The 23,026-nt window shown below is 39.2% G+C and overlaps 1 long non-coding RNA gene across 1 annotated transcript; it reads left to right on the top strand.

The window, feature by feature from the left end:
• The first annotated feature begins 6,342 nt into the window (after window positions 1-6,342).
• LOC119004875 lies at window positions 6,343-22,111 on the top strand. The gene is made up of 3 exons (XR_005070336.1): window positions 6,343-6,561; window positions 12,439-12,562; window positions 21,989-22,111. It is a non-coding gene; the product is annotated as an uncharacterized LOC119004875 (long non-coding RNA).
• The last annotated feature ends 915 nt before the right edge of the window (window positions 22,112-23,026 follow it).

Genomic DNA, 23,026 nt, shown 5'->3' with positions numbered 1-23,026 from the left:
ACAGCCCAGGTGTACATAGCCACAGGCAGTCTCTGCTAGAGACGAGTGGTGTTTGTTTACTTAAAACCGCTTCATACTGAGGCCTCCACACTGATTCACTGCAGCATGATTTGGTATGCCAGTGCGCATACTGTGATCAGCAAATAGTGTGGTGAGATGCACTCCTTTTGATGCCTGTCTCCACGCATGTCTCCCTCTATCTCTGCTGAGAGCTGCAGCAAGAGGAGGAGGAAAGCATTCCTGGCTGAAGTCTATACATCTGTGCATCCATCCACATGTCAGGGAAGTCATTAAAAATACAAACTTGCGAGGCTTTGGGGAAGACTACCCCACATCCTAACCCCTTCCTTCCAGAGGGGCTTCAGTTGGGATTCGGAGTGGGTCTGTGAACTCGAAGCACCAGCTCAGCACAGACCATAGCTGGCTCTAATCCTGAAGACAGGAATTTAATGAGATGGTTTACTGTGCCCACGCATGACTGCCATTAGGACTAAACACAGAAGGTGTCACATAAACAGAGGGTTAGAGAGTCCATTCTCTGATGAGGGAAGATGGAGAATCTCTTGGTGTACCTATGAACCTGGAATTAATGAAACAGAACACACAGTGGCTAATAAAATATACACCACCTAACACGGATACTGTGGGCTGCTAAAACAAACTCTGACCCACTGAACCAGCAATGCATTAATCATACACATTATTTACATTAAATGTAAACAGATCTAATTAGATTACTTCAACAGTGTTTTCAGTTTTATATCTCTGAAATACAGGTTTGTCATTATGCTTCCTTGAAAGATGTCAGACAGTGTCAAGACATGGAATAACCCTGGAGATGTCTGTAGTGTAACTTGCTTGTTGAACAGAACACACCACAGCTCTTCTTCCCTTTGTAGCCAGACATCTCACCTACTGTAACTGCGGAGCTGTATCCACTAGTTTCCTGTGGAGATGTCTAGGGAAACAGTTATGGGTGATACTTCCCATGCTTGGTGTAACTTGTGTAACTAACAGAATAACACAGTAACTGACGCTGACACAGAATGTAGATGTGTTAGCTAAGTTGGCTTCACAATGATAAAATCTTCATTAATGACTGATATGGTGTAGCATCCTGGCATGGCCATAACCAACAATTAAAACTAAAGCATGCCCTTGAGAGTTCTACCTTGAAAATAATGTGAACATATAAACGTACAACAATAAACGTATTACCAAACCTAGTTCATAAAATATCTACAATATAACATAAAAAACAAAAAAAACAATACAAGACTGAAACTATGACTCCTCAGACCGCTCTGAAAACTCCATCCTCACACTTAATTTAGGAACCTTAAATCTGCTAATTTGTACAAAGCACGGTCAGCATCCAAGGCTGATGTCATAGTTTTGCAGGTATTCGGTCACAAAATAAATTCAATGGATAAATTAAAGTTTTAAGATGACAATGTAAACTTATGTAACGGTTTCACCTTAAAATCACTACTTCATAAGTAGATATGTGTCTATGTCACAGCCACTCCACCCCCATATCTCATGATTCTGCATGTAACTTCAGTAGGAGGATAAAATCACAGTGTTGCACGCATGTTTACTACAAGATACTGATTTTCAATACATAACATTGTTATTATATAATGGGTTTTGTTATTAGCTGTGGTTTCTCTTTTTAGTTAAATTATGTTTATATTATGTTGTGACTGCCCACAAAAAAAAATGTTGTTTCTACTTTTCATTTTCACACATTCTTGTTGTACATTAAATCAATGATTAGATATTAACAATTTTCACAAAACCCAGTGTCGATAGGGAAATGTTTGTTGCATGTTAAATCTGAACTATATTGCAGTCAACCACTAAAAGAACAGCATTATGGTATGGCATTAATGACTTCTATTGTATATTTACAATGGGCTCCAACAGATTTAATTGCAATCTGTGCTGTCAACAATTCAAAACCAGTTTTTTTCTTTCTAATCTTTGTGAAAATGCTTTCACAACAGAATTATACCACAATTTCCCTACCATGCAGACAGTCGGAGGGAACTGCTTTCCCTTGAAATGGTTTTCTTTCCTGAAAAAAATCCCCAACTAAGACTAAAGTGGCAGCTACTCATTCTTAAGACTCACCGCTTCAGCAGGGGGCAATGTTTTATAATTCTGTTTTGAACGACATTAACAGACGGGTATAGAGTTGGCAGTGTTTTTATGTGTCAGTCCATAACGTGCAGCCTACAAACATGGAAAAGTAGCTGAATAAACTCCACTAGGATTGCTGCTTTATATATAAAAAACTGTTTCTGGAAAGGCAAACTATGATGCCCCAGAGTGACCAGTGTTACAGCGTCAGTGCCAGAGGTGTGATGCTGTTGATTTGATCGAGGGGAAATCTGTGAAAAGCAGGTGGGCTGGCTTTTCCCCTGCTTCAATGAACGAGTCACAGTCCTTTATGTCTAAATGCATGCAACATGGACTTGGTCTTGCTGACATCTAAGTTTTAGAGCCATTAAGAGTGATTTGACCTAAGGAAATCTAAGGGACACAAGGGAGTGTTAAGTGCACGGCTGAGGTCCCGACGGGCGATATGGCAGAATGGCATTATCTGTAAAGCTCAAAAGCACTTTGCAGTGTATTGCTGAACTCACAAGGAAGGATCCATTTTATGTCAGCTGGTCTTGGATATAAAAAAAAAAAAAATCTTCTGACCTTGACATTGATTTTCGTCTTGTTGAGAAGTTACAACTTCTGGGTTTCAAAATAGATAAAACTAGCTGTGTTCCAAACTTCATCACATGCATGTTTAATGTTGAGAAATTATGGATACTACATAAGACATAATGCTTATATTAAGGTTATAATTATATGGGTTTACATGCTTTAATGTTCAACACATTTTTTTTAAACTGTCCAATGCTACAGTACTGTTGTTCCCCTCTGTCTGAAACACTCTGTTAAACTCCTGTGCCTTTAAGGCCCTCCCCTCCCAAACACCCAGTCTCCTCTGATTGGTCAGCTCACACATGCCTGAATTGACACTGCTAACAACAACAGAGCAGATGTGCAGAATTCATTATTTCGTTCCAAACTAGCTGCTACATAGAACTATGCCAATGTGTGACACAGTGACATATTGTGCCGTCAAGAAGTCACCATTAAAGGCAAGACTGCTGACGTTGCATTTCATGAGCAGTGTGCTCTGTCAGAGTGGAAGTTCTTTTCATGCGGACCTCAACCCTTTTTAATTAACAAGATCTTTTACATGCACAAGAACATATATAAAACAATGAAGAAAAGGGAAAACATGAAACATAGGTCTCCTTTAAAGCTTTCCGTAGCAACCACTACCACAACTTTTCTGTCAACTGAAAATGACTTTGGCAGGACGGATACTTCACTTGCAACTTATTGGTCATGGAAAAACAAAACAGTCAAGCTCCCCTTCCAAGCAGAAATATATTAACACGAACACGATGTCAGGCTGAATGAATGACCCTAGACAAAATGGTAATTCAATCTAATTATCAGGCTGGTGGACACTGCCACTGCTAATGGAAACTAGCTGAATGGCTTTTGAGAAAGAAGTGTCAAATATGGCGCATTTTAATATGATCCATCTTACAGGTTCTCCTGAAATAGCCCTGAGATTGTCATCTTTAATAGGATGTGGTACTTAAAGTCAGGAGCTACTTGATTGGAGGGTTCAAAAGTAGGTGAGACTGCAAAATGGACACTGATGGTGCCATGAAGGATCATTCAGCTCCACTGACCTGCACTTCACAACACGGAGGAGGAGGATGAAGAGGGGTGGACATGTTTTTACCCCGAGCATCAGGCCATTAGTTTGATGCTTGGCTGCAGAGGATGTTGATCTTTGTTGCAAAGTAACACCGAAGAAAAACATCCGATGTATCATCTGAAAGCCACTTAGCCTTATAGAGATCATGACACCCAAATGCTTAAACACGCCACACAAATTAATCAAACAATAGAATTATCTTTGCTCGACAAGTTGCATTATTTATCATTAATTGCTGTTACTAAGTCATTTATGAAATAAAAGAAGCGGTCCTGTGTGGAACTGTTGGACGGCATCTCTCAGCACACTGTTATTGAATATTAATTTTCGAGGTGGACTCAGGCAGTGAATATTTGCGTAAGAGGCAATCTTTGAAGTCATTCCAGAGGCACAACAGGGAGCTGGAGCACATGGCTCCTCAGACAAAGAGAAGAGCGGAGACTATAATATTTCTTCTACTTTGTAAGCTGTTCACATCTGTAGTTATTTCTTTATCCTCGTTGGATGAACTTGAAACAAATTTTAAGTCAACATAAATTCAATGGTTTATTCCTCTGGGAGACGGGAGGAGAGAAATAGAGGAGCTAGATATCCGCATTAACATTGCAAATGTCTCTGCGCCGATTCGCTTATGATCTGCATGCACGTCTCACACTTCATGCACAATGCGTTCTTAAATAAATAAACAAACGTGTAAGGATTAAGCTGCCTGCACGACGGCCATGAATATTTGATTCGATCACCGTTTAAAATGCAGATAGCCATGACCTTTGACCTTGGCTTTGTGTTGAGCATCATTCAAGGCAGTGATTTGCTTTAGTCGTATGTGTGGCTGATGGGATATGGTTTACTATGTAGAGTAGTTCACAAATCTTTGGGGGGAGCAGTAAGTACAGAGTGCTTACATAGCAAGGTCTCATACTGACGCCTCTATCCTGACCTCAGGAAGACAGAGTGCTGCTATCACACGTGGAGCATCACAAAACACTTCAAGTGACTGCGTGGAAACAACAAAGAAGCTGACCTGATCGTCTGCTTTCTAATGCTGTCCTGCTTGACTTCCTATCCTCATCTGACTACCAACCACTGCTGAATACACTGTATATTCCTGCGAAAGTCTCCAGCAACCTTCACTGCATTGATTCTTTCAATATTCATAGAAACTTTTTGAATTTTTAAGTGTGGTTCACCTGTCAAGAACAGAAGCCCGAAGATGATCCACAAGGACTTCCTTTCCTCTGTTCATTTTGTTGCATAGAAACAGTATAAATTGTGGGATTTATGCATAGTTGAGCATTCAAATTTACATTTAATATACTTTATACTGCCTTTCTTATATAGTGTAGTAAAACTTGACTTTCTGTTGTAAGATTACCTATCTTACTCTGTGGAGAGTGATGATTCTTGTGCAATAGTGTTGTTGTTGTTGTTGATTTAAGCTTGAAACTGTTGAACATTTAATGAAGACCTCAGGAAGTCCCCCCAAAAATGCTTACGTCAGCTTCTGCTGCTTCTGCTGTAGCTCAGCAGGTAGAGCGGGTTGGCTAGTGATCAGAAGATCGCTGGTTCAAATCTCGACTCCGGGCTGAGCTGAGCTGCATGTTGAAGTGTCCTTGAGCAAGATACTGAACCCCAAATTGCTCTGATGTGTGGTTGACACCTTCAGTGATGAGCTGCTGACTTGTCCAGAGAAAGCTGGGATTGGCTCCAACAAAAAACCCCCCGCAACTTCCTAAAAGGGATAAAGCAGACAATGGATAGATGGAAGAAAAACAATGAAAATAGAGCTTCGCTTCGCTTCAGTGGCGGAGATGCGACAGAGAGGAGCTGGACACATATCTGGTGGAATCTAGTGGTGAATGTAGTATAATGCATACAGGAGGTGGTGGCTGAAATTGAGTTTTTAAGAATAATGCAAAAAGATGAAGTCCTTCCAAGTGATAATGAAAATGCACTGTGACTGTCTGTAAGCCATAACAAATATTGCATTGGATAATTCATGCACTGCATGTTTTAATGAATTTTTAAAAATGCACTTCTCATAGTGTCATTATGAAGGCAACACCTGTATAGTTAACAGTGACACAGTGGGGAATTAATTGCTAACACTGGACTGGTGTTGAGAAATTGTACATGCTGATATAACTGTGCATACTTAACATGCCTTGAATTTCAATACCTCTCTGTAAACAATTTGGTTCACCTGCGCAAATCACAACTTCATCAGACTGCAAAAAGATGAAAAGTGCCAACCTCTGCAAACCCCATACACAATTTCTATGCAGATGAAAGAAGAAAATAAAACGTTCACCTTCCCAACATCTTCCCTTGTGTTTGCCCTGTTCTCTTCATTGTGTCTGCATGAAACCTGAATAAAAGGAATATGCTGGGGTGGTGTCAGTTTTTCTATGACAGTAGTTAGTACTGTAGTTGGAACATGCTGAGTTGGAGCAAAAAAAAACATTGAATAATTGATTACCACTAAAAGATGTTGGTATGGCTATGCATTATTCAAAATTGATACATATTAGTGCCCCCTTTCCTATGGTAAATGAAACAGGGCAGGGGGGTGAGGAGAAAGCTGCTCCTGTTTCTGTTTGATGTTCAGTAATTGTATGCAGGAGAATGGTGCTCCAGTTTCCTGACTTGTTCACCCCTTTTCCTTTGTCACCTTAACTCTCCTCCAGGGTACGTCGCATTCTGAGATTGATACTTCTCGGTTGCCATGACGGCAGCTAGCAGAACAAGCTACTGCTAATGTGAGTAGTTCAAAAACCTTCTTTTTTGTAAACTATGTGCACACAAACAATGTTCTCAATGCCCGTGTCCATGTGTAGAGACCCTGGTGATACTACGAGCAAAGTTTCATGTTGTGTCGAGCCTTCTTAGTGTTTTAAAAATAGCAAATTTGATGCTTTTGTAAAAGTGCCCCAGCACTCCATTGAACATGAGCTTGACTCCGAAAGCAAAAGCAAAACCTTGAAAGTGCCCCTTTCGTCGTAATTATGCTTTTACACAAAAAAAGTCGAGGTTGCATTTTGGTGAGAGTTTCACTTTAAAACTTTAAAAGGATTAAAGCTACCGGCAAAGCATTAAAGCTATCATGACAGGCTTTTCTGTAATATTGACCTAATCTGTTTTTCAATACCTCTCATTTCCTCTGTTCTTATTCATTTTTTGTTGCCCTATGTTCAGATAACTTTTTTAAAAGCAAAAACTATGTAGCACAATTGAAATCATTATACCTCTGACTATTTTGTCCCTGAAATTAGAGGTCATTGATAAAAAGAATCGTTGAAGCATAAAAGCAAATCTTGAGAACAAATTGAGGTGTTACATTTTTGACAGGAGGGCAGGTCTCAGAGCAGCTCATGGGCTGTTCATGGTTGGATGGCTGCATCTATTACCTCTATCCATCCTCAGCAATGCATTTTAGGGAAACATGAAAAACTGGCAGAAACCAAGCTGCTACATGTATGACATCATCCGAGGCATGTTCACTTCTGTTGTGGCGAGTTTAAAATTCAGCTGGTTCTATCTGACTAAGAGCATAGATGGAAAAGAGAGGTCAGCAGTTTAACTTTATATGTGCCCCTGTCTTGTTCCATACGTTGATGTCTTAGCAATGTCTTCTTGGATGTAGTTTCTTCTGCCAGCAGCTCATTCAAGTCCTTCTAGAAGGAGTCTTCTGGTTCCTGGAAGGAGGGCAGCAGATGAACAGCAGCTAAAACTACAAAACCCATATCGCCAATAAGAAATAGCTGGCATTTTAATTACCAGCTCCTCATACAGTTACAGCCGCCTTGATTTTCCCCTCCAATCAGACTGGCACTGGAAATCGGCTGCCAGCAGGTTCCCAGTTGGTTACCAACCAGTGGAGTCCCCCCTCCTCCTGGGGTTGTGCCTAGATTCCACTGCAGACATGCCCATTCATTCAGTTGCAGGGTATCACCATGAGATGGCAATTAAATAATAATAATAAAAAAAAACTTTTAACCTAAACCATATTCTTCTACCCCATTACCTTTACTTTCCTTACTTAATTTAATTTCCATAACAATAAACTAAAGTTGTAGTTAGGTTATATTATTATAGGTTAAGCCAGTATATGCAGTTATTAAAATGAGTTTATCCTTTATCTGCCCTAAAGTTATCAACAGATTAATGCATCAATAGTTATAATTTGAGAATATACGTATATTATTCTAAAATGGACCATTGTCCATGGACTGTGTGTTTATTAAGTGTGTTTAAGCACATGAAATAGGTCGATGACGATCTTCCTGGTCTAATTAAAATGTCTCTCTCGTGCACCCTGTAGCTCATTTGACAGAGCGTGCAACCCATTTACAAGCAACCTGCAGAGGCCGGGGGTTTGAGCCCGACCTGTGATCTCTTGCTGGGTGTCATCACCCTGCCCCCCCCGTCACCTCCAAGGCCGCCAAAACAGCATTAAAACAGTTCTCCTCCTACCAACATGTTTTGGAGTTTTTTTTAGTCGCCATTTTCATAGTAAAAATTTCTGTGTTTATATAGGCAGTATTTATTCAGTTTGGGAAATCTCACGACCTCTGCAGCATTGAACGCAGACTCAACAGGGAATAGATTTCACATCTGTCATTTCACATTTGCAGAAATATGAAAAAAAAAAAGTCTTTGTTTTGTTTTAAATAGCATCGGTTCTGACTGAATTATTTCACTGCACTTGAAAAATCCAAAAAGTCAAAATATATTGTAATTGTATTGTGTATTAATTTTAAAAAATCCACAAATTGTTTTTTATGTACAAAAAATTGTGCTTGTTTGGCATTTAGCCTTTTAAAATTAAAATGTTCAATGTGGCAAAAACACTTGAACACACAGAATTTCCGCACGCATTAACAAACAACATAACTGCTCTTACACTATAATAATTTGTCCTGGTACCACTGCAGTCAGCCACTCAGACAAGTGCTGCACATACTATTTTTTCCTTCCTGTTAAATCACTAATTCCACTGCCATATCCCTTTCACCTTCATGCAGCACTGTTGAAGAACAAAAAGCTGAAGCGTAATATTGATGACCTCATGATATGGTGGCCTAATAATCATTAAATATGTTCTGTGTGGGAATCACACTCTTTCACACATGAAATAGTGTATGCCTATGATGCAGTGAGAACAGCTGATTTCACCCTGAAGTAATGCTTGTCCTTCCATCATCACTGCTCTGCTTGGTGGATTGATAAACCATTACAAGAGGTTTACACACATAGGGCTTGAGGCAATCTGATTCCAGTGACTTCCAGGCCAAGCACAGACCTTTCACGGACGGATTACGGCCTCATCATGGAGGAAAGGGAAGTTTTAAGAGGCTTCATCTGTGAGTGCTGTAGGAGGCCTGGCTTCACCAATTATTATTCTGGTATAGAGGGGAAAAAAAGACTTTTATTTGTGTACTGCTTCAGTCAATCAAAGTTGTCCTAAGGCAAGTGACAGGGAAGCTTTCTTATACATGGGGAGGGGATCCCTAGCATTACAATGGCAACATCTTCACAGTACAAAAGCGTTTGTATTTTTTTCAGTCAATCGCAGTTGTCCTAAAGCAAGCGCCAGGGAAGCCTCCTTGCATGTGGGGAGGGGATCCCTGGCATTAACATGACAACATCCGCACAGTAAAAAAGGTAACAGCTCCTAGCTTGTGTAGGTGCTTACCATTAGGGAACAGGTTAGCGTGAGGATAATTTTCTAGCTTGGGTGATGCTTGCTGATATGGCTTAGATAGACTTTTGGAAATAAATCTTGCAGACAAACATATTATGATTTAAACTGTTGCTCTCTTAAACGTAGATCAGACCACTTGTTAAAATAATCACATTCTCTCATACAGTCTCGTAACTCATATCAACTAAGAGACATTAGCATATCACTTAAATGACATCACTTGCGTAACATAGTCATTTATCTATGTTCACTTACTAATGTTACATCATTTAAAAACAAGTCACTCTTGACTCGCTCTCAAGACTGAAACAAGTCTGACCAGTCATAGCAAACCTTAGCCACCTAATGATCTTTCTTGTTGTTTATACTACTGCACTCTATGGGCACTTGAAGAAGTGACACTAGAGGGGTAACCACAGCATCAATACTTTATATCAAGACCGGCTAGTCGAAACCGTAACCTTAGTCTCATCACATAACACAATGTAAGACTAACCCTAAAGGCACAGTTCACCCCAAAATGTATAATCTACTTAAGGACAAGAAGCTAGCTAACTAAGCTAGCAGGAGAATGCCTTTGATGCAGTACAGTTGGCAAGTGTAGTTTATGTTGATTATCCGGAGAAACTCGGTCATGATTTCTGGTTGACTGACTGTTGAGTTCTTCAAGTTAATTTTTTTGGAGCTATGAGCACCACAATCCAAAAGATATCCGGTTCCATTAAAGGATGGGACAGTGCTGATATGCTGCAGCCAAAGACATACAGCATTACTTCAATGAAAAAGCACAAGGCTAAGCTTGAATGTACTGCCTCAAGTGAAAATCCACTGTATTGTGAGTTATTTAGGGAGGTAAATCTAAAAAATTGCCTGCAGTTACCTAAATATAACTTAACCTATTGCAAATATACCAAAATAATGAAGTTTTTAATGATGTCACCTGAAGAGGGGAGACATATGCATGTATTTAGCTACTTGATCACCAATGAAAAGATACAGTTTCAGTTCAAAAGTACCTCTTTGATCCAGAAATGTTCACAGTATTTTACTCGTTCACTCATGGATGAATTCATTAACACACAGTAACCTTTATTTTTTTCCATAAGACATGCCAATGACTCCAGATGACGCACTTAAGTGTTAGTCACTAATCTGATTCCATACTTGTCTGTGGGTCGTGTTCCCATTATATGTGTATATGTTCTAATTTTACGCAAACTCAGTCATCCTTTTTAAAGATCACATTTCAGTAATTTGCAGCAGATAGCTAAGCAACATTTTAAAGCAGCTTTTCACAGTCTGCTGCATCAAGTAACATGCTGCACATTTTGTGCTCCAGGTAGCTGTAGAGGCTTCCCCACCGTCAGTAATCCTGAGATCAATCCACTGTGGGGACGGAGAGGGAGAGAAAGAGAGGGAGATGATGCCACAGAATAAAGAGGCGACAAAAGAGTCAAAAAATGTTCATAGGATTAACATTCATGAGAGCCTCAGCTCCTCAGTAGGCTACAGACTGACTGCATTTTAAACAGATTCCTGCCAAAAGCCACTGTTGCCCTGGTTGTAATAGAGGGATCTATTTTCAGTATTCTCCCCAATAGTTTTGGATTAGTCCCAGGGAATGATCCTATTGCTTCTCTCCAATTACTGTCCCATTACCCACAGCTTCCATGACTTCCACTGATGAACCAGATTAATCAGCTCGGGTCAGTTGACCTTCCTTAGCTGAGGAAAACTCAGTAAGCTAAAAAGGTGCCTGTGTAGATGGAGGCCTCATTTGGTACACAGTCACTGATGCTCTTTGAATGAACATTATGCCTGTTTAATGGCTTTAATCATCGTTCGAGCCTTAGATCCCAAAAATCCCTGACATGCCCTTCAAGAATCACAGTTAATTGCATCCTGAAACAATCTGATCTGAAGACTTGCTCAAATAATTTATTCAGACTGAACTTGCAAACTGGACATGAAAGCATGTTTTGAACTGGAATGAAAAACCAACAGGTGTACCTTCCATCATTTACTTTAAATTAAGGGTGCTATCACTCAAGATTAGATTAGATTCCATGTTAAAGATATCAAACTGCATAACAGTACAAAATGGAACAGATACATTTGTCAGACCTGATTCCATATGAGCATCATTTTTGCGTGAGGTTGTGAATCCTGAATTCCTTCGAAAACAATGGTAACATTCTATTTTATAGGTCTGGAAATTTTTATGGTAAGTAGGTGGTAATTACCAAATTACGTGCATTCGTTTCTCTGAAATTACCCTCAGATTACCTCAAAACCAATTGTAATGATGTATGATATGAAATGACTGTATCACTGTATGATTACATTCTGCTATAGTCAAGCAAGCAGTTCCTCCAAAACTGACAATTTCTTCAATACATTTCCAGATCCTCAAGTGCTTTCTACCTCACCTCTGCTGATTGTCCCATTTTAGTTTCCAACTATTTCTATATAACTTCAAGTGAGTTTTTGCAGCTTTATTTCCACTAGGTCATTTACACCAAAATGTATCAAACCAGTAATGATATAAGTACCAAGGTGAATGATTTCTGATTCATTTCACTCTGGATCTGTGGTTGTGAAATGATGTGATATACATTTTTTCAATATCAACGCTTTAATTTCTATGATACCTCCTTTTAGAACACAATAGCACAACAATGTAACTATTTGATTAGTGTGCCAAAATGACATACTGTGAAGATAATCACATAGATTAGCCTTAATAGTAAGGAAATTATAGTTGTAATTTTTAACACCCAACATAAAACATTATTTATAGCTTATACTTCATTAACCTGGTAGACTTTTGGTGGCTCTCTGACCCATCAAACTGTCTCCACTGCTGTGAGTCAATTCAAACACTTCCTGTCAGTCATATTTATGTTAACCTTTGTATGTTTGTGTCTCTCAGAAGTCCGCTACAGAAGATCTCTTGTGCCAATCAACCAGTGAGACAGACAACGTGAAGCGTGGTCAGTACTTTTATGGGGAGAAAAGGCCAGTGACCTTCACGCCTGGTGGGGAAAGCCAAGCTGGTAAAGACCATCAAAGTAGAGAAGAATGATCTCGTGTGTGTATATGTGAGTGTGAGTGTGCAGGGCTTCTGGCCAGGTCTCGACTGAAATGGCCCTGATTGTGTTTCGCCACTATCTCATTGTCAGAAAAATCAATTCTGGCCTGTCACTCAAGCGAAGACCCATTTTCGAGCATGCCTCCTCCTACAGTACAGCGTAATGTCAACATCTGCCTCACATCTTCCGTGAAGGACATTCAATTTTAATGATGGAATGCAAACATCAATCTACGCAGCTGCAACAAAGATAAATGTGAAACCTCTGCTTTTAGATTTTTCCATCTACTATAGGTGAAAACAGATTTTTGAGTCACAGCCCTTGTATTCTGACTGAGCAGAATGCCACTGGTTTTATTTAGAAGGCTCAGATAAAGTGCATCTCTCCAGTTGAGTATTTCACCGTTGATTTAGAGCCATTTACTAAATTAATAAATTATAAGCCACATCCTTTTTGCAAACATTGCCTGTTTGAGGGGCTTACAGTTAGGCTCATTGTTGCATGAAGTCAAAATGCAGACATGAATAAATATAGCTTCTAAATAAATTCAGGCTGTCTGACAGTTAACATCCACTCCCCTCATCAGTTTGTACAGGATGATCAGACTTTCTTCATCAGCGTCATTAGAGGACAAGTTCTTTTTCGGCAACAAAACTCTCATCTGACCCAGCTTTCTTGTGCAAAATCCAATTTATGAGTCGAATAACTTGGTCGATAGTGGTTTGCTTCCTGAAAATTGACAAAAAAAGCATATTGTCAAGGGGTCTGTTTATGGCTGATGAAAAAAGATCTGTATTCTTCAGAATTTAGCTAAAGAGGATTTAGCTACAAAATAAATCATCAGGTAGACAGTTATGTAACAACAGCGACCTATAAAGCACGCCCTCCTCCTTTTGGATATGGAGCTTTTGTCTGTTCGTGATTAAGCATGTATAAGCACTTGTTATAAATATTGTTTCAGAAGCTGTTCCACACTGTCAAGATAAGTGTCTGTGGGAAACACTAGTGCACATAAACACAATGGGAGTGTATTGCCGGGAGTGGGAGGACTGTGTCAGTAATGACATTAAACAGCCAAAACACTGCCCGGTGCGGCTTGAGCGATAAAGCCTCTTTAGAATGCCAGATTGCTCACTGTGCCCACACTAATCCCCATCCTAATCACTCAATATTAAGTGACGGAGTGAGCCAGACTGAAGGACTGTGTGTCTCTATAATCATGTAAAAAGTGTTGAATGTGCTTTGAGAATGTGTCAAGTTTCCCCCTTATTTTGTACATGTTGCTCTCTGATTCATCCTGCCAAGTTTTTTTGTTTTTTTGTTTTTTTTTTTGTTTTAGCACTTGAGAAGTTGAGTTTAGTTGTAGCTGCATGAAAGATATCATTTCGAGGGTATCCAGTGTTGGCTCATAGTGTTGAGGCAACATATGGCGCTGAATTGAAGACACGCTGTCAGTGCAGTTATTTTTACAAAAAAAGAAAAAACAAACAAACAAACAAACAAACAAAAAAAAAAACATATTCACTCCCGCTCACACGTTTGAAGATAATATCGTTCATCACAGAATCATGCAACAATAACATGGCAATAATTGGTTATGCAGAAGAAGATACGGAAACAATAAAAAATGCTGCAATACATGTGCATACATTTTTTTAAGGGGCTGTAGATATTAGATATGTAGTAAGTGTAAGTTTGTCACTAGATGGCTGTTTTCACATTCATTGCTGAAAGTGCAAATTTTGTGTAGTGGGCCTACGAGCATGATTTGCGACATCACACACATTTCCCCTGCTGACAAAGAAGGTCCTGGATCATTCTGCTGGCTTCCAGGTACATGTATACTGTGTCAGGATGTCAGTGGTCCAGTTTGTTATTCTGCTAGCTATACTGGAAAGACACATAAAAAAACGAAATCATCAGTTTTCATGAACCAGTTGATCTGAAACAGTGGTTGGCAGTGGCACACGCACAGACACGTATAAAACTGCAACGTTGACACAGTCCTGCCATCACTCTGTTTTATCACATTTTATCACTGTTGAATCACGACGCAGTGACTCTGAAATGGGATGAACCACGGAAAGTAAAAAAATGAACAGTGGCCTTTCGAAACGTTCGGTTTCATTGTGTGAGGAACAATGACTGATAGAAACACAAGGTTGTATTCATTTTTAACCACGCAGCAAGTTTAGACTTGGTGCGCAAAAGCCTCCAATCAGGAGAACGCTGTTCAAGCAAAGAGTCATCAGTGCGTTCTTTTAAGTCACTTAACATACTTCAATTACACCATGTACATAAGATATATTTTTCCTTATTATCATAGCTTTCTTATTGTAACCCATGCCACGATATTTCCCTTAACCCAACCAATTATTATTTGTGCTTAAAGTAGGGTGGAGTATTTGGCTGAAAAGAGTATACGATACAAATCATTTAAATTTGAATAGTAAAGGTATTACTCAATTACAATGTACCAGTATCTGTACTCATGATAACAGCTCAAGTTTATAAAACCTTTCCGTAATTAGTTCCCTCACTCTTGTGATCAAAAACACTGAGCGGAAGTTCTCAGGCTGTTCTGTAAAAACTTCACTGATAAATAATAAAAGGCTCAACTTATTATATATTGTTATATTTCAGGCTAAAAACTTTACATGTAGGTCTGTCCCACGTACTCGAAGTTTTAGCTTTGGATTCGGACCTGAGGTCTGCTTCGGCCCTGGCACACAGCAATGGCTTCCAGGAGTTCAACAGAAACTCCCAGACAGCAAGTATGTTTCTCTCTCATGTTGTTTTATCTCATAAAACTGGGATTAAAGTTCATTTAGTCATTAGCTTCTGTCAGCTATCACAGCTAACTTTGGCTAAGATCTGCCAGGGGATCTGGTGTAAGCCATCGCTTGTGCTGCCATGTCAGAGTACGAAAGATTTAAAGAAGACATTTTGAAATGTCACGGTAGGAAAAGCACAGGTGAAAATAATCAAATGATGGCTGCATGTCATTTAGCCAGTTCTGCGTTCAGTGTCATTGCGGTGCAGTTCAGATTCACTGCAATTTGGATCACCTGGGGCGTCAAAATATTTATCAGTGTCTGTATTTAATGTGTCTGCCATTTTTTTTCGGAAATACACTATGTTAGCTGTGATAGCTGACATTAACGTCAGATCTCGCTCCAGCTGACCGCCAGACCAGAATGGCATTGATTGAAGATGTACTTTGAAACAGCCTGGCTCTGTGTGAAAGAGCTGCAGCAGATAGGAAATAATGTAACATACCTGTCATTTGGAATTTTCAGGTGAAATTGTGAAAGCTGTGCTAGGTGTGTTCTCACTGTGTCATCTTCATGACTGATCTCCATAAGAGGAGTTTCTTCATTAATACCGGATATGCAAATCACTCTTTCCCTCCCGTCCTCCTCTCCACACTGAGTACAGTTCTCAGTGGGCCTGAAAATTACAACCGGACCCGACCCGGCCCGCAGGTTTTTAAGCCCAAACCCGACGCTTCACCACATGTGAACAGTGATGATTCACAACAAACAATATATAATTTACAACCTGCAAGAAATGTGTTTTATGAAATGTGTTTTATAAAAACAGAAGCCTGAGGCCCAACCCGGCTCATTTGCATATATTTTCGGCCCGAGTTCGCTAGTGCATTTGGGCTGCCAGTTAAACGGTGGATTATCTTGGCGCAAAGTGTGGCACTGGGGTTGTATTTAGCCTCTGAATTAGTCATGGGTGTGCGTCATCAAACCAATCTAAGTGTCGTCTCCCATTCCCTTTAAGAGCCAGGTGCACCAGGGCCTGGCGTACATTAACCATTGGTGCTCGTCTTTGCTGAGGGACATGTATGTGATCCTCGGCTACCATTTCATAATCATCTGTAAACAACTCTCGATATTCTGATAGTTAACCAAGGAGGAGGAGGAGCACTGCTGCACCCTCTGGTGAGAGATTTGCAGTTGGTGGATCAGACAGTAAGGGTCATAAAAAGGACTATCAAGATCAGTAACGGGTGGGATGAGTCGAGGAAGGATATGGGCATCTCTTAAATTAATTAAAATTACCGTCTGCGCACGTGGTACAGCTGAACGTCATTGATTGTTTCAAACTTTAAAACGTGTTTTTTTTTTTTTTTTCACAATTAGTAAATTGTTCCCACATGATAACAGTTTAAATTTAAAGGTTGTGTGAGCCCAGGTGTTCATGGCATCAACAGCAAATGAGAAGGGTCATTTAAAAATCCATGAGGCTTTGTTATAGCTATTTTTCATGTGTCATCCATAGCTGAGCCTAAAGTCAACAGACAGTGTCATCGATCATCAGTCACCACAGTGGAACGGATCATGTGTGCGTTTGTGTGCAGTGCAATGTGCAGCTGATGGTGCCGGCAGAGCTAGAGTTCACATTCCACTGGTGTCACTTGTGGTAAAAATACTCTCAGAGAACGATGCTCTTTTTGGTATCACAAAACTGTTTTTGTGACCTGAAAAAGCTGCAGACGTTGTGACATTTGAAACTCAACACAAAGAGAGATTATGATTCAGTGTTTATGCTACCCGCCAGTCTGCAACCTCAGGTCTCAGTTCAGTAAGCTGACTGACAGCAGTGCACAATGAAGCAGGGCTTTCATTATAACGTTGCAGCTCCCAGTCTAAAAAAAAAAAAAAAAAAAAAAAAATGTCTAAACCACTTGTGTGCGTCCTTGATACTTCAACTAAAAGTGAAATGTCATCAGTCATGTCTAAGTGTTGTGATCATTCTAACATTGTTGCTGTTTGGACTTCAGTTTCAGAGCTGACACAAATATTGTGCAATCATTCTTTACGTCATAGCTGCAGATTAGTTACTGTGCATTAATTTTCATGGTGTTTTATAAATGATAATTACTTGGCATATCAGGCTCAGAAAGGCATGCAAATGAGCAGAGTTCATTAGAGGCATTAGAAACACGTTACCCAATTATGGCATTCTGCTTGGCTATGCCAATGACACGGACACAGAATTTGGATGCACTACCCTGTTGTCTATTTTCAAACTGGTGAGAATAAGTACCCAAATTACCTCTGTAAGATAGATAATGGGTGTATAATTTGCTTGGAGCTTGAAGGGAAAAAAGCTGATGTAACACCTTTCAGTCTGTGGCAGGAAAGAGAAGATTATTTTTTTCTCTCCTGTAGCAAAGAAAGGACTGATACTTAACAAATACATTTAGGAAGGACTTTCTGCTAACATTCTGTGATTTTATTTCAATCATCAACACTATGCATGCAGTATAATACTGCGCAAATGTAGCAGGAAGTATTGATTTTTTTTTTACTGAAGTCATCTATGACTCAACAGCAGATTTAAAGAAAACATTTTGAAATGTCATGGCAGGAAAAGAGGAGGAAGGATAATCAGAGTTCAGAGGAAAATAATCAAATTAATGATGGCTGAATTCCATTTAGTTGCTTAGTTGCTGGGTGTAAAAAAAACCTTGAGTACATCGCTGTGGCACCTTTATTCACCCTGTCTGTCTTAGTGCTTGTCTCTTTAAGGCCGCCCTCCTGAAACACCAAGTCTGCTTAGATTGGTAAAAAAAAAAAAAAGACATGAAATGGGACCTTTAAGTGGCACATGAAAATAGATTTTTGATTCTTATCACAAAATCATCCAATACTTTTTGGGATGGTGGCCTTTATGTTTGCCTCTGCTCTGATGATCACAGGTCGCCTTTTACAACCACTGTTACTGCTAAATTAGCTTTGTTTTTGCCTGCTTGTCGGTCACACTAATGTAGTCAGAAGTGAAGTGAAACTTCCTGAGAACAATCAACAAAACCTCGCGGAAAAGAGTAGAATAAGGATAAAAATGTAAAAATGTTTTTGCTCAACAAGCTATCGAAATAATTACATTAAATGCCTGATTATAGTGGGTTAATGCAAAATCTGCCATAAATATAGATCTAATCCACAAAAAAAATTACATTAGATGTTGCATCTGATTATTTCATGAAAAACATGCCAACACATGTATGTCCAATCAATCAAGAAATCCCAATTTCTTTTTAAACTATCTAGTATGTTGAAGTACACCTCAGGTGATTATGGCTTTACTGCAGTGTGAACTACTCATTTTAAACATGATTTAGAGGATACATGTCAAGAGATAAGTTAAATGAAAGCACACATGGGCTCTTTTTGATGTGTCTAAGCTGTGTGGAAATGTAAGCTGTTAAAGTCGTAAAATTTAAAATCAGCTCAAGAGACATGTTATGGTAATTCAGTCAGCCGCTGTGGATGCAGTTCAACGGTTATCAAGAAACGTAGCACAACCCTGATGAGAATCAGCTGTACAGTAAAAAGATTAGTTGCTTCCAAAATGAAGAAATTCCTTTCTTCATGGTAAAACTAATGTCATACAAGATTCTTGAACATGTCCAGTGTCAAATCAATTATTTATGTTGGATAAATTCTATGTAGGCCATAAAATAAAAGATAAATAAATTAAAAAAAAGTTAAGTTAAAAAGTTAACCAACAGCTACATGCAGAAACTTCAGTAACACTGTATGAACATTGAAACCCAAGCGCATCTTAAGTGACCAATGTGTGCCGTATATGTTTCCAGTGATTCATAATATGACAGTCTGTATGTGTTCCACTTGACAGATTAGAAATATGTAAGATTAGTCACCTGCTTTCACCTTGACGACGACGTTCCCACTCTTAATTAGCCCCTTAAGCTTCAAACTATCACCCTCTATCTACCCCATGGCATTCTGCACGTAAACAGCTCCCTGTTCAAGTTAGCAATAATATGAGATGTGCAAAGTGAAGTTAGACTTTCAAAATGAAGGCTCCTTACTAGCAATCATATTTAACATACATCTCTCAAAAATAAAGCTTGCTCCCAAACACTTCACATATTATGACATATTAAGAGCTGGTAGTTGGTATGGTTTAAGCACAGATACTTTGGGTTGAAGTAATTACACCTGGTCTTGTGCCTGGTGATGTAACTCACGTCATGGCTTCACTCACTTATTGTAAGTGATGTAGGTTATGTCATTTGCTTACATTAATGTGCTGACATTATGTAAGTTGCAAACAAATCACTCTTGACTCTTGACAAATGGGATGAATCGTGGTCCCTCGAGGCAAGATCTGTATTCACCGTGTTGGATCTGAGAATGGGCTGCCCTAGACCTTAGAATAATACACTAACACTGTATAAAAAACAAATCAGTGTTACTACATGTTAATGTCGTCGTTCAAGGAATATTTTGTGAAGTATGCTTGCCATTAGGGCCAGGAATGTCACGATTCAATTTGATTTCAATTTCGATTCTATAGGTTGCAATTTGATTCAATATCGATTCGATTCAATATTGACTTAAATGCGTCAATATCAATTCAGAAATAAGTATTAATAACCACCTGCGGGCGCACAGTGCAGCAGCCAGGGTGAGATCGGCTTTGCTGGGAGTTTACAGTCTCCGAAAGAATAGTGCATCAGACATGGGTTATAATAATAATAATAATAATAATAATAATAATAATAATAATAATAATAATAATAATAATAATAATAATAATAAAAATAATAATAATAATGCATTTTTTTTCAAAGGTGCCTTACATAGTACTCAAGGACGCCACACATAACAACAATAGTACATCCAAGAAAAAAATAAATGAATGAATAAAATATCAGGAAACATTTTAGTGCAGTTTAGGAAAGATTAGTAAAATAATAAATAGGAGATGCAAATTATGTAGTGCAATAATAGAATAAGTGAGAGTGTGATTGTATGATTAGTCAGATATTGAGTAGGCCACTGATAATAGGTGTGTTTTCAGGTGGGATTTAAAGGTGGAGACACTGTCAGAAGTGTCTACTAGAATTGCTACACTTTGCTGTAGCTGTCTTTGGCTGTTGCATCTAGCTTCCATCAGCAAGTAGCAAAGTTAGCTATGGAGCTGGGTGGCTAAGTATAAACTAAAATTCTGGCTGTATATGACACATTGCCCCTTTAATGTTGAAAAATTCCATTCAGAGATTCATTTGGGTATACCTGCAAATCATATTACACGGATTAAAAATGACGGCTTGGAACTTTACAGTAACAATATTTCACCTGATACTTTTAAGAGTTAGTACAACAGCTGCAATTTCAGATTACAAAACATCTGGAGGCACAGGAGCATCAACTGGGGATCAGCTAAAATGAGACCTGCCAGCAAACAAAGTCACAGGAAATTTCTTGCAAATATGGGGAGAAACAAAACTGTTGCCACATGAAGACTCTGCACAGCAGATCCTCCAGGCATGAAATCATAGTTTCTGTCAATAAGTTTAAATTCCAGCAGGGGTTTCCACTTAGAGCTGTTGACAAGGTTGCTCAGATATAAGCTGAGGAAAGAAAAGTGCAGGCTATACTTGCCCGGGACCAAAGCCTGTCAGGGTGCGATTTTGATTGGATTGGTTTGACTGAAGCAGCAACAACTGTAGATTTCCTCAACAATATTAACCCAGGGTAGTTACACAGAGAGCAGTGCACGCTCTGTACAGTGACCCTCGCTAAGTACTACAATTAAACATTTATATCAAAATATATATAGCAGATCTGTTGGCCACAATCCACTGAGCTCAAGTTTACATCACCTCAGTGGTAATGTGGGATGCATGACAGGTTATCATCTAGTATTCCTTCCCAACCTTATCCTGCAGGCTCTGAGATTAAAACAGTAACCTAACAGTGATGAACCAGATTTCCTTGTTCAGCCATTGTGATACTAAATTTGATAATACATAATTACACTAATCCTATCCTCACTGCATTGCCTCGCAGTTCATACAGGATCAGACTTTAAGGTGCTTCTGATGACATACAAAACTATACACAGCCTTGCCTTGTGCACCACACTCCTGGGCTCCTGTCAGTTCCCAGGGCTTTTTCCTATTGTGCCCCTTCCTCTGGAAAAACCTCCCAGCTGACATCAGACAGTCTGTCTCTATTGACTCTTTTAAACTCAAAACTTGCTTATTTGATTTAGTTCTTGAATTTGATTGCTAGCATCTCCAGTCAGTCAGTCTCAGTCTCACTGAGTTATCTATAGTATTAGAATTCACATTGTCCTGCCAGCGACAAACAATCTGTTAATTCTGACTAACACTGGATTTTTCTAACTTTTTGTTTTTGTTTTTTGAATCCACAAGCTGCAAGCTGTGTCGCCGTCTCACTCTCTATAGCTTTCTACTTCTTCTCCTCTTCCTCCTCTCTTTTTATTCCCCGGGGATCGTCTACCTCTCCTGGCTCCTACTGCCTCACATATTGCAAGATCTTGATACCCTGTACTTATTTCCTTTTTTTGTCTAACTGCTAAATACCCCTCTTCCAGGTCACCATGGTGGAGAGGAAGTCGTGTGAATCAGGCACTACTTGGTGATGCCTCTGCCTTGTATCAGAAGCTTTTTGGTGTATACTCCTGGTGAGCACTTTTCAAAGGAATGGCTAGTTTTACTTCATGCATCAAAGTAAATGGTGGTATTCACAACGGTTTGTGTTGTAACTTAACCATTCAGTATCCTCTTTTCCTCCAAATATCATGATTGTAGTTACTCTTGAAAGTAGTGTTAACATAACTGAGGACTGCTTTCCTTCAAAGTGACATATTTCTGTGAATCAAGGGAGCAATTTTTAAAAAATATTTCCCAGTTTTTAGGTACATTCCAATTAGGAAGTATCAATATCTACAGAGTGCGAGGAAACAACAGTATTGACGTTATTCGTTATATGTTGCAGAGATGCACTGGCCATGCATTGAGTTAGCATGCTAACCAGTCAGCAGCTGGGCCATCCTCCTGTCTCATGATACCACCTGGTACTGTACAAGGTGACAGTCTGAAAGCCCAGCAATATTTCTCGCACGGAGATATAAAATCAGCTCGTTTCCTTTTTTATTACATTCATTATTCATTACTAAACAGATAACATACAACCACACCTCCTGAATTCAAGTTTCTCTCTTTAACTTGGTAACTCTAAAACTGTAATAGTAAAACAGTCTTCATTCAAGCTAAACATAAACTAAATGACACTCATTAAAAACATTCTCGGTATGCCTTATCACTATTACCTATAGTCGAAATAAAGAGCTATATAACATTTTCTATCTCTACACGCTGTTTTTGCCTGCTGCTGATGCCTTCCTCTCTCTCGCTACTCTGTTGCTTCACACCTCTCCTGTCCCTGCCTACTGTGTTGTCTTGTCTCCTAGTCATAGTTTTGGTCACAGTGGACGTTGTATTACCTTCATACTGTATGCCTTCAAACTGGCATCTGTCTGTCTTAGAGGCCAATCAAGTTTGGTTCCTGTTGGTTGTCAGTTGAGGTCATGGGTAGGTAGGGAATATATTTTATTTTATTTTTCCGAGTG

The sequence above is a fragment of the Acanthopagrus latus genome, chromosome 16, assembly GCF_904848185.1.
Source record: "Acanthopagrus latus isolate v.2019 chromosome 16, fAcaLat1.1, whole genome shotgun sequence".
Classification (NCBI taxonomy): domain Eukaryota; kingdom Metazoa; phylum Chordata; class Actinopteri; order Spariformes; family Sparidae; genus Acanthopagrus; species Acanthopagrus latus.
The sequence above is the reverse complement of the archived record's forward strand: the minus strand, read 5'-3'. Positions and strand labels throughout refer to the sequence as shown.